Source organism: Cryptomeria japonica, chromosome 2 (assembly GCF_030272615.1).
Source record: "Cryptomeria japonica chromosome 2, Sugi_1.0, whole genome shotgun sequence".
Taxonomy (NCBI): Eukaryota; Viridiplantae; Streptophyta; class Pinopsida; order Cupressales; family Cupressaceae; genus Cryptomeria; species Cryptomeria japonica.
In genome coordinates, this window is record NC_081406.1 from 516,121,657 (window position 1) to 516,134,967 (window position 13,311).

Sequence of the window (13,311 nt, forward strand, 5' to 3'; positions counted from 1 at the left end):
TCAACATCACTCTTCTTGAAATGGTCTTATCTAGTTTTCGAGATTTTTTACCAATGTTCACCAAACCTTTCTTAACATTATCAACAATAGATTTTTGTAGCTGAGAATATTTCCTCTTTTGATTTGTTGTATCTATACCCAACAATTTCATTGGATCTATTAAGTCTTTATGAGTAAGTACAATTGATAACAATTGAGCTTTTTCTAGTGTAGTATCAAGATTGTTGAAATGCGACATTATTTCTTTTGCACTTTTATTCATTGACCTCCTTTTAGTATGTCTAGGTTCTTCACTGAGACGTTTCAACTCATCCACATCCATTTCAAGTAAATGATCTAAATTTTTATAAGAAATATTTCTCTTCACCTGTTTAGCTAGATCCACAATATGCTCATCCATATCAGTGGTAGGAGGTAAGGAGCCTGACCCCTCTCCTTCAAAGGTCTCCATTGGTTCAACTTGGACAATCTCCTCCCTATGTTCATCAACTATATTGTGTTCTTCAACAGGTTCATTTGCCCGTTCTGCACATAATTTAAGAGTTTGTGTAAGGTTCTTGAATTAATCAGAGATTATTCAATTAGGATTAAGAATAGGGGTGAATTTGGCTTAAAGCTTTACATGTTAAAATTAAAGCCCATTCAATTTGGTTTATTAAATTTAAATACTTTTTTAAGACCTTATTGTTATAACTCTAATTAAATTACTTGTTTAGGTTTAAAGTTCAATCTCTAATTTTGAGCACTAATTTAACACATAAAATAAAATTTTGATAAATTAGAAATTCCAATTTTGAAAATTAAAAGTACAAATATTTTGATGCATGCATACGATAACTTAGGTGACCTCATATTAATTTGTTATGGACCATAATGTAAGTGGACTATAATTTGTCACATGTGAGTATATTTAAGACCTATTATTGCATAATAGACCTCCTAATCTGAAATGTTTTTGCATGTACGTGAAGTTGAATATAAATAGTTCACCTAAATTATTCAACATGTTTAGTAGGAGAAAAATGCAATTACACAACAAGCAAGTTGATGGAAATTGAAATTTGCAAATACACATGTATTATGTCAAATTAATTATGTTTTCCAATTAAAACAAAATTATTTTTAATCCTATTAAAAATATTAGATAAAAAATATTGAATTCTAATTAATTGATACGTAATACATATTAAATTAAATATCTTCTTTGTTATAAATTTATGTCACATTTAAGAACTATAATCAATGTAATAGTCCTAATAGGCCTTATTATTAAAATCAATATGACCACATTTGAAAAAACATTTCACAAAATTAATATGCTTAACTACCCTTAAGACAAATATATTATGTGATATTAAAGGACCTATCACATGAAATTACTTGTACATGTAGATTAAATATTCAATATATATAATTTAGAACCTAAAAATTATGACATAATAGGTCTTATCTATTATAAATGAACTTAATTATATAGGAGAAAAATGCAATTACACAACAAGCAAGTTGATGGAAATTGAAATTTGCAAATACACATGTATTATCTCAAATTAATTATGTTTTCCAATTAAAACAAAATTATTTTTAATCCTATTAAAAATATTAGATAAAAAATATTGAATTCTAATTAATTGATACGTAATACATATTAAATTAAATAGAAATAAAATTAAAAATACATACTTGCATCATGATATCTTTGTCTTCTTTGTTCTCGATATCTTTCTTCCGTTTCGGGAGAATAATTCCTTGCAGTCTTATTTTGCCTTCTCTTCTTGTTCCCCATGCTTTTACAAAAAACCTTCAAATTATTCGCTTTCAAAATAATTTTCAAATATCTTCTCTCATCCAAAAGTGAGAATTATTTTAATCATTTGAGTGATAAAAAGCGAAAAAAAATTATAGATATTTATACGATTCCACAAATGAAAAAAAAAACAAAAAATGCGTCGGCCCGTGTTCGAACGAAAGCCGACAGTTAAAAATTGTTGGGTTCGCTCGAACATGGTAGTTACCAAAAAATGCGTGCCGAAATTTAGCTCGGGGGTTCGAGCGAATGGGGGTTCGCTCGAACCCACTTTGGTTCGAGCGAACCCAATCCGATCGAACATGTGTTCGATCGAAACCCCAAAATTGGAAGTTTCTCCCAAAAAATTTCAGAGTTCTGAAGAATTAATGACTTCGGAGCTCTGGTTTAGTACACGAATGAAATAATCTTCATAACCCAAAAATATTAGATGGTAGTACTCGAAACAAGCTTTCCAACGGATATAATTTTGTTATATTTTGAATTTATTATGTTCTTGATTTTTTAATTTTATTAAAAGTTGGTTTTTAAACGAACATGAACTTCTCTGTTCAACGCATTGGGAAAAATAAGAAACTAATTCAAAAAAATTTTGAAAAATATCTATGCCCTTGGTATTGATGTCTTCTTTCTAACAAAAAAAAAAAAATTGAATTTCGATTTATATAGAACAAGTTATGTGTTCAAACGTAAACCTATGTTTGAATTATGACTAGTCGGAATTCAAAACTTTATAAAATGAAAAATATTGAACATATCACTATAAAACCAAATGCATGCCCTGGATATTGATGTTACAAACCAAAATTCAAAAGAATTGAGTTTTTATCATTTATAGAAAAAAAGTTATGCGTTATGGAAGGCACATCACTCTTAAAAAATGTAGTTTGTTGTAAAAAACTACTTTTCGAGGGAGATGGAAAATTTTTTAAAAAATCTTTCAAAAAAATTTGAAAAAAATGTATATAGAATCTACAAACAAAATGCTAGAAATCACTAATTTACATCATCTTCAAATTTTTAATAGTTTAAAAGTTATAGTTCTCGGAAGTTGAAGATTATTTTAAAAATGTACATCTCAGTGTCAAAAGTGGCAAAAAAGTGGGAACCATTATTGTGAGTTCACCCAGCGCCTCTGTCCCGCCCTCCTCAGTCTGCTCATATGGCAATAGTGCACCTGCCACAGGAATCCTCAAAATTCGATAGCAATCCTCTGGTGTAACTATAATCTCACTTGTCACCAAATGAAAGATGTTAGTTTCACTATGCCACCTCTCTGCCAAAGCTGTCAATAAACCCCGGTTAATGATATACTGAGGCATCTCTAATAAAGAGGATAATCCACATCTCTCAATAATGTCTCTGTCTGCCTATGTCAATTGTGGAATCAAAGACCATGGCCTCAAAAATCGTTCTCGCGACTGAAGAACCCCAAGCCACTCCTGTCATAAACAAAATATGTCCAATATCAATTCCCACATCAAATCAAATCCATATCAATATCAACTTCATATCAACTTGAAACACTAAAAATCTAATCAAGTTTCACATCAAATAAAAAATCCACATCAAATCCATATCAACTTGAAACACTGAAAATCAAATCAAGTTCCATATCAAAATTCATATCAGCAATCAAACATCCATATCAATATCAAATCCATATCAACTTGAAACAACACAAATCAAATCAAGTTATCCATCAAATCCATATCAACTTGAAACACTGAAAATCAAATCAAGTTCCATATCAAAATTCATATCAGGAGTCAAAAATCCATATCAATATCAAATCCATATCAACTTGAAACAACACAAATCACTACAAGTTATCCATCACATCCATATCAACTTGAAACACTGAAAATCTAATCAAGTTATCTATCAAAGCATCCATATCAAAAACCATATTGGAACTCATATCGGACATCAAAAATTTATCAAAACAACACACAACAGACACACAGATTAACTATTGCACCCATCTTGGAAAAATTGGCAGACAACTACTTACCCCAACCTATCTTCATTCATCTCAAAATCACTCACTAAATCCTAAATTACACTACATTTTCTGCCTATGCGCTAATAACTTTTTTCTACGTGCTAAGCTGCTACTAATTGCTAGCCAAACCTTGTTATGCGCTACCGATTTTACCCCATGCACTAAACCTTTCCTATGTGCTACCCTATTCTACCCTTGCACCACCCCTCTAACCCTATGTGCTAGCAAACACCTATGCACTATCCTAATCTACCCATCTGCTGCATCTCTAACCCTACGTGCTATCCTATTCTACCCATGCGCAACTCTGTTGACCCTATGCACTAGGTTTCACCTACGCGCTACCCATTCCCCCCTACATGCTATCCTATTAGCCCTATGCGCTAAATCAACCTGATGTGCTATCTTACACTATCTACGCGCTATGCACCCTAACCCCGATGTTACCCTAGTTTTGGAACTCTATGCGCTACGGTTTTTATCGTATGCGCTAGGGTGCATACCCTATGCACTAACCCGTAAAATTCTGAATTAAAGAATGAAAAACATGACCAAAAATGACAAAACAAAAAGCAAAAAGGGGCAAAATTCAAATAATTACAGGTGGACCATATGTGGCGGGCCTTCGGTAGCGACGAATGTGCTCGAAACAATGAGAAGCATGGGGAATTGACATTTTTTCTTTCTCTCCAAATGTCACTTTCTCCAAAGTCAACAAGCACAAATGATACAAATAAAACCACTTTTTACCTTTTTATAGGGTAAACAGATATAGGGTTAGGCGGTGAAACATGTAAATTGCTCGTGGTCTCATTTCTAACCCTAGCAAACATCATTATCGGGAGATGAATCAAATTGGTACATTCAACATAGACAAAATTTTAAAAAAACAATGCAATCAAATTTATCAACAATTATCAAAATCAACCAAATCTTCAATTTTTTGATTCATCTCCCGAGGGGGCATTATCAACATCATTTATCAAATCTAGGGCACGACATGAACATATCGATACATGACATCACACTGATCATGATCAAATTTTGACAACACATCAATTTTCTTTGAATCAACATGTGCACACACGTCCCTTCAAAGAGGGGCAAAATGTAAACATATAAAAATGACCATTTTCCTAAATGAATATTTAATGTTCATTTTATTCTCATTCTTCTATTTAGTTAAATCTAAATTAATTAAATCATCCACATTCCTCTATTTAAATAAATTATTCAATTTATTTATTAAAATTCACTTAAGCCTTTCACATCATTTAATTATATAAATCATTTTATTTAATTAAATCCCTTCTCTCTACTTTTAATTAAATTTACATTTAATTAGATTGTTCACTCTAAATAAATAAATCTAATCCTCCACTTGCAACCACAATTGAAATAAAGAAATTTATTTTAATTAATTCTATTATTCCTCACCCACTTGCATTTTACTACATCTACCACTTGCCTCCTAAACCCCCTTTCTAAATTCTTCTAGAACCTATCTAATCCTAATCAATTAGCTTAAACCTTTCAATTATCCCCTTTCCCTAAATTTGAGGATGCCACTTCTCAAATTTGGAGTAAAGTCTTCCAAAGGCATTAAAGCCTTTATGCCTTCAACAAGCTAACTTGTTGAATACCCCCAAATTTGGAAGGACTCTTACAAATTTGTCCTCAAAGTCTTCCAAACCATTAATGGTTAACTAACCCTTTGTGGCATGGTTAGAGACTTTTTGCCTAACTCAACCCTCATCTAACCATAGGGTCTCATCAAGCATTCATTGCTTTGACCATGGTTACTCCTTTAACCCTTGCATAAGAGTTTATCCTTTGGGTAAAAGCTTTATCCAATGGGTAATCTTAACCTAACCTTAACCCTTACCTCCTAAGGTAACCATGAGGTCTTCTCAAGCATTTAATGCTTCTTACATCCCCTCTTAAGAAGTCTTATGTTGACAATTGTCACCATTTCATTGGTGAGAATTGTAAACATGGATTGATAACTTTCAATCTTCACCCTTGATAAACTCATCCAATCTTGACCATCCATTGCCCTATTTTCCCTATAAATAGAGCCCATTCCTTCTTCAAAAGGATCCAAGTCTTTAGCATCACACTTATACTCATTTTTAGCAAAGCATTTAATCTCTCTTTGAAATAGAAATAAATTTAATAATCATTTTAGAAGCATTTGTATCATCTTAGTTAATCATATAAACTAGTGTATCATGTTAGAATAGTATTTCACTAATCTTTTCATCTTATCATCACTAGTTTAGTTCATTTGTTAAATCATGCATAGATAGGATGCATTCATACTAAAATTTATCAAAAGCATCCCTCATTCTCATGATTGTCATCCCTAAGTCACTTGCTCAATGATCTAAGAGAAAAGGCATTGGCTTGAGGGGTCTTGTGAGATAGAGAACAAGTGAACACCCCTTGGGAAGTTGAGCCATTCCACATAGCTCCATAAATTGCACCAAGAGTCCCATTAGTATGTGGGAAAGTCTTTGATTTTCTGTAATTTTTGTTTCATTTCACCACTTTTCCTGCATACAAAAACAAATACCATGTCGACAGGAGGTCAAGCAGTTACTAGGATCTTTTGCCAAGTTTTATGGAACCTGGTGTTGAAATTAGTCACAGCTTCCTGAGGAGCCCACTTTATAGTTATTAATTGTTGTAGCAATGAAGATCTATTGCCTTTCTCAGTGAGGTGGTCAAAGAATTGATCTCTATATTGGTCCTAGTTGGCAATTGAATTTGGCAATAGAGATCTATACCAATCTTGTGCTTTCCCTTTGAAGGAGGCTGCAAGTAGTCTTATTGCCACATTTTGTTGTGTGGCATTATGCACGATGCAAACATCTACTACATCTTATAAATTATCTACATGAGTTTTAGAATCTTCCCCTATGAATTTGGGTAAGGCCTTTAGGGTAGAAGCTGAAATAACATCCCATTGCGTGACAAGAATGGATGGACTAAGGGAATTCACACTATTCCATTTCATAAAATTCTGAGGAGAGACTGCCATTTGTGTTAGAGCTTAAATTTGTGACAATGTACCCCTTTGTGCTCTCCTCATTTGAACAAGTACAAGTTGTGGAATTAACAAATTAGGATTTATGTAAGTATAAGACCTGGTAGTAGGTGTATGGCTCATACACCCACTTTAACTAGAGAAATTTGTAGTCCCATCGAGCATGCTAGAAAAAGAAGTATTGATGCCCAAAATTTATTTTAGGACAATAGCCTTATGGGAAGCTCATTGAGCATGGGGCCTATTGCACCTCAATGAAAAACCTTTGGGATTTTAGAAGTCACCTCTTCATTTGGAAAAGGGAGGGATAGAGAGAAAACTACAAAATAAATAAACTAACTAAGCTAAAATGCATGAACTCAAAACTTTAGATGCACAATAAACCATACATGAAATGCACAATTTAAAGGTTGCAAACATTGTAAACACAATTAGCAAAGAGAATTCATGATCATTAACATATAATTCAAACACAACTAATATTGAATTGAAAGAGTCTGAGACATGATTTGACCAATAGAAGTTATGTTTGGTATTAGAAAAAGCTTATACATATTCAGAAACTTTAGTCCCTTCTCAAAATGACATAAAACATTATCATAAAACAAAAACAAACACATGAAAAGGCAAAAAGTTGGCACAATCCAATTATCATATTTGCAATGAAATACAATATATTGAAGTTTGAGTTATAGAGATAAAATTTTGTTCTCCCTCTCTCTTTTTCAATATGATATCAAAACTCTATTTTCTATCCTTATTGAATGTGGGTGCAAATCTCCAAACAACAACCCAAACACTCCCTAATCACATGACCGGTCCCCCCTTTGATCACATTCATATCTATCTTTCATAGTTGCTCAACCTGAAATACCAAAACTATTTATGCCACATCCAATCCTAATGGAACCACTAGGTTTGACATTAATGACAACATTCACACAAATCCAACAAAAACATTAGGCTTGGCGTGGGACCAAGCCTCCTTAGGAGTCAAATGTTGCAATTCCTCATGAGGTATTTGATTCCAAATGTAATTAGATTGAATCATGCAATTAGACATCTTTTAGTGTTTTTTATTCCTCTCAACAACACCATTCTACTAAGGGGTATAGGGAACTATAAGCTAATGTAGGACACCACGCTCAATGAAAAAGTCCTAAAATGTTTGATCAACATACTACTCCCCATTATTTGTATGTATCTACCTGATAGAAAGACCAGACTCCTTGTCCACAAATGCCTTGTACATCTTGAAGGAATTAAAGACATCACTCTCGTACTTAAGAAAGTACACCCATGTACACCTAGAGAAGTTATCAATGAACACACTCAGATGAATTAGTAGGTGATGGAGTGGATGGGGATCTCTAATCTAACTATTGAGGGGGTTTGGAGGAAATCTCATTGCATGATGAAGAATGTATCTTAGGCTTCGACTTCTTCTTTTCTTTCCCCTTAGATGTTTATGCTACCAAGGCTTGGGATTTGGAACTAAAAAGTGAGTCACACTAAGTCAAAAAAGCTTATTCCTCTTTCAAGCACTCACAAAAGACCTCAAAGGAGGGAAAATTGAAGATAGTTCCAATAGCATCAATGGTGTAATAAAATATAGAAGTGAAGAGCTAAAAAGGCCCAAAAATCTTAGGCAAGATCATGAAGGCACACTCTTTGTTAGTTTTCTCCTTTCCACAACCATGTAATAGAGGTCTGAGTGACTTCAGCTTCTATATAAATTCCTCAATAGAAGGAAAGGAATCAAGTACTAATGTGGTCAACTCCATCTCAAGTTGCATTGCCCTTAACTCATTAATTGTCCCAAAAAGATCTTTGAACTTAGTCCACATGGCTTGAGGAGTGGTGCAAGACTCAAGGTGAAATAAGAAAATGTCATAAATATTTATGTAAATGTATCTCATAGCCTCATCCATCATGTTTCAATGATAAAAAATCTCAAACTAATGGGTCAAGTTGGGTTGGACCTCATCCAAGGTAGACCACAAACCTTTGGACATGAGTAATCTAGTCAACTTGTCTTCCCAAGTATGGTAATTATTAAGTGTAAGGAAAATAATAGAATCTACCATAGCTCTAGGATGTTATGAAGATATGGAAAATTCCAAATCAATCCCCGCCCCACCAAACAAGAAAAATGAACCCCTATATAACTAGAATGACAAGGAAGCAAGAAAACAAGAAATCACTTCAACAAAAGCACTATGTACCTAAGTAAAAATATAGAAAAAATAGTTGGAGGTTTGGATAGAGCATTGAAGTACCTTTTCAATGCCTACTCATTTGTGAAATAAAGTTTTTTTGAGTAATTTATGGTCCTAGGAGTGCAAAAAATGGTCTAACTTCAAGAACTTGGTATGGAAAATTAGAGTAGAATCAGCAATTGAAACCTACACCAGTGGATCAACACCACACAAATATTTCTAACAATATCTTTTTTATGCTATTTTGACTCCGTATGACCAAGTTATGGCCAAAAAACTTCATGCCAATCAAGGCTTAGAAGGCTTAAAGAGGCTTAGATGTGTCTGTACAATGCTATTGCCATGTCAATGTTAATAAATATTCTCAGAATATTCTTTCTCCAAAAAAAATCTCCTTTGTCAGTAAAAAAAATCATATCACCAAATTTTTTTGGAGAAAATAGCAATTGCTAGAAAAACCTCACTAGAAAATCTAATCACTAGAATAGGAATATTCAACAAAATCTTTTAAAGATTCACACCATTGCAAAAAATTTGACTCCACAAATGAAAGGGAGGCACTACTTGGGAACTTATATCATCATCATTGCTAGAAGATACCCAAAAATTTATCTTTTGGAAGTGAAGCACCACTACCCAAAGAAAATCATTGTCGGCTACCATATACACTTGCATAGGGTATGTACCTGCACATGCAATAAAAACTTGTCCCCTCCTTTTAAAAAAAAAATGATACAATTATATTATTTTTTGCCAAAAACCTATACCATATTTTTTTTACTAACATTTTTTTTAGCAATGAAATAGGTTTTCCAAGTATAGATATCAATATGATTGAGTATAGTATGGAGTGTACAACCTATACAGATCTGTACATTTATTGAAAAAATTAATTACTCCAATTTTTGTGAAACGATAGGTCCTTTCTACGGCTTTTTAATTCTATGAATGCAATAGCATGTTCCATTTTTCTCTAAAATGACTAGAGATTTTGCTGACCTCTAGATCTCACCTCAAAAACTATGCCTATAGAAAAAATTGCCCAAAAACTCAACTTAGATTTTGATGAAACGATAGCCAATCTATAGGTTTTAGGACACTGTGAATGCAATGGTGAGACTTGTTTTTCTCCAAAAGGTGAAAAAAATGCCAACTTCCAAATCCACACAAGAAGATAATTCTCATGTCCCTATAATTCTTTTGAGAAAAGAAACTCCAAAAGCTTGAAGAGGGCTTTTTTAAATCCAAGCTCTAATACCATATTGAATTTTCCAACACAAGCACCTATAATATCAAAAAAAAATTGAAGAACACCTTCCACAAATGAAAGTATCAAGAAATATATGTTATATTCCTCAAAAGAAAATATTACAGAATCACTAAAACAATGCATAATGACTTACTTATTGAAAGCAAGAGAAGCCTTAGTCTAAAATTTGGATAACTAAAGAAAAGAAGAAAGGAGCTAAATAAAGCTCAAATAAATCTCAACTAAAGAACAACTAAGTTAAATTAAGCTAAAAAATCATAAATGTGCATATACTTAAAATTATCATTACTAAATAGGAAATAAGGAAAATCAGAAATTCCTTAACTATTCAAGCAATCCTAAACATTAATCAATGAAATAGATGCATAATTGAATCAATTTAAACAATATTAAACTCCCTATTCTGCATCATAGCTTCCATTGTTCTTCTCTTCTTTGTGGTATGGTGGCTCTTAGATATTGTGCTGGTAACCTGCAATTGACACAAAGATTCGAAGTTTGTGATTGTTGAAAATGGAGAATTGATCCTAAATTTATAGATTTTTGGGTGAAATTGAATGAGAGGTGAAACTCAAGTGAGCTCAAAGGTTGATTGATAGTTGAACTATTGATTTTGATTTGGACCAGATGATTGAGAAGAGAAACTCAATTTATTGAATTGTTAATTGTATTGATTGAATAGATAAAAGAGTTAACTGATTGACAAAAAACTTGATTGATAGATGAAAAAGAATGATTGGAGGAGAATTAAAGAATGATGCAATTAATCAATTAATTGAATTGAAGAATTAAAATAGATTGAATTGTTAAATAGAGATGACTGATTCAATGCTTTTTTGGAAAAAAGCAAAGTGGAAGATAGAAATAGAGATTGGAAAGATAATTGATTTAATTAATCAAATAATTGAATTGATTAATTTAGCATGTGTTGTAGGATTTTTATTGAAATTCAATTCCTTGTTTGCATGCTTTTGAACTTGATTTAGAATTTTAATTTAATCTTTGCATGATAATGAACTCTCATAATTTTAATATTTGAATATATTTAGAACTTGTTTTGGAAATTCAATTTGATTTTTGAATTTGATTAAATTTTTATTTTATTTAAATTCAACTTGATCTTTGAATTCATGCAATCTTGATTTAAGAGTTCAATTTGACTTTTTGAAATCATGAAATTAAAATATACATATATTTGAAATTAGACGAAATTAGAAGAATAAATATTTGAATTTGAATTAGAAGATTAATGAAATTAAACAAAATTAGAATTTGGGGATTGGAAATTTGAATTTGAAGAATTAATTATTTAATTAAATAATTTAAAGAAACTATTTAATTATTTAGAAACTGAATTTAATTTAATAATAAAGATTATTCAATTAAAGAATTAAACTCACAATTAATTAGTTAATTAATATTTAATTAATATTAAGAAAAGGGTTAAAAGCTTAATTGATTAGGATAGAAATTTAAATAGGATAATTAGTAATATGATAAAGAAATATGAATTTAGAAGAATAAGATTAATTAAATTAATAAAATAATTATTTAATCAATTAGAGGAATAATTAGTATATGATCAATGAGATATTTTTAGTTGTCTACATTTGCCCCTCTTTGAGACAATGTCAGAACGATGTTGATTCAAAGAAAAAGAAAAAAATTATTGCCCCAGTATGCCCCAATGTGTATGCCCCGTTGACGCTTAGGGTGTAATGCCCCCTCGGAAAAAGTGGTTGAAAATTTCTGAAATTGAGACAATTTTTTGGAAACCATGCTAGTGAGATGCAATTTCAAGTCCATTTGACTGGCCTACAAATGTTTTGAAGTTTGAACCACAACCGTCGGAGTGAGAAAAACCCTAATTTTGAGCTATAAATAGTGATTTTGACCTTTCATTTGCTCATTTGCATTCTTTTGAGTTCTTGAAGTTCATTGTGATTTTTGAGATTTCCTACGAGCGTTTGATCATCATGGATGGCATTAGAGCATGACATCATTTGTCCAAGTGAGTACGTTTGCATCAAAGACCACCTGGGATGGGCGAGATGGTAAGTTTCCAAAATTTTGCTCAATTTTTTGCCCGTTTTTATCAATTTTCCAAATTTTGTCTAGAGCTCAAACTTTTAAGAGTCACGCATACGTCTTTTGATTTTCACGCATTAGTATTTAATTTTACGCATAAGTGTTATATGTAATGCATTAGTATAAGTGTGACACAAATGTCTTAAGTGTCATGCAAGCAAATGTCTCTTTACGCATGCATGCCAAATGTTACGTAATCATTAAAATTGTACTGAAATAGTATTAAATGCTACACATTATCTGTAAATATTACACATACATTGGAAATAGTTATTTTCTTATCATGCATATGATAAATTTTTCACATGAAGCACGATATCTGACATTTTTATCATTGTTTATTGTGCAGGAGAATCTTGGCGTGTTGTATTGCAGACAGAGTAGACCTAGTGGTCTCAATCTTCATGATCAGTTACTTGATGAGGAGGTTGCACATATTTGAGATCTAGGTTTATATCATGTTTTGCATCTACCAGAAATTACGGCCAACATGGCCTTGATCACCGCGTTAGTTTAGCGGTGGCATTCTAAGACTTGTACATTCTATCTTCCTACTAGTGAGGCATCTATTACATTAGAGGATGTCTAGTGGATTCTACATATTCCCATTCATGGAGATAAAGTCATTTATGATCATGATAATGGTCTCGCAAGTCTGTGTGCCTTATTTGAGTGTGAGGAGTGGGACTTACAGATTAGTGGTTACTATGATATACCATGGGCTCGTCTAGACTATGATGACCTGATAGTAGTTATGTGCAGTATTGTAGTAGGTCCACTCATCCCTGATAGGAGAGTTCATGGATTCCCAGTCAGATGTGGTAGGGTACTTCATGATATGATCATTCATCGGCATGTGTATTCTTGGGGTCC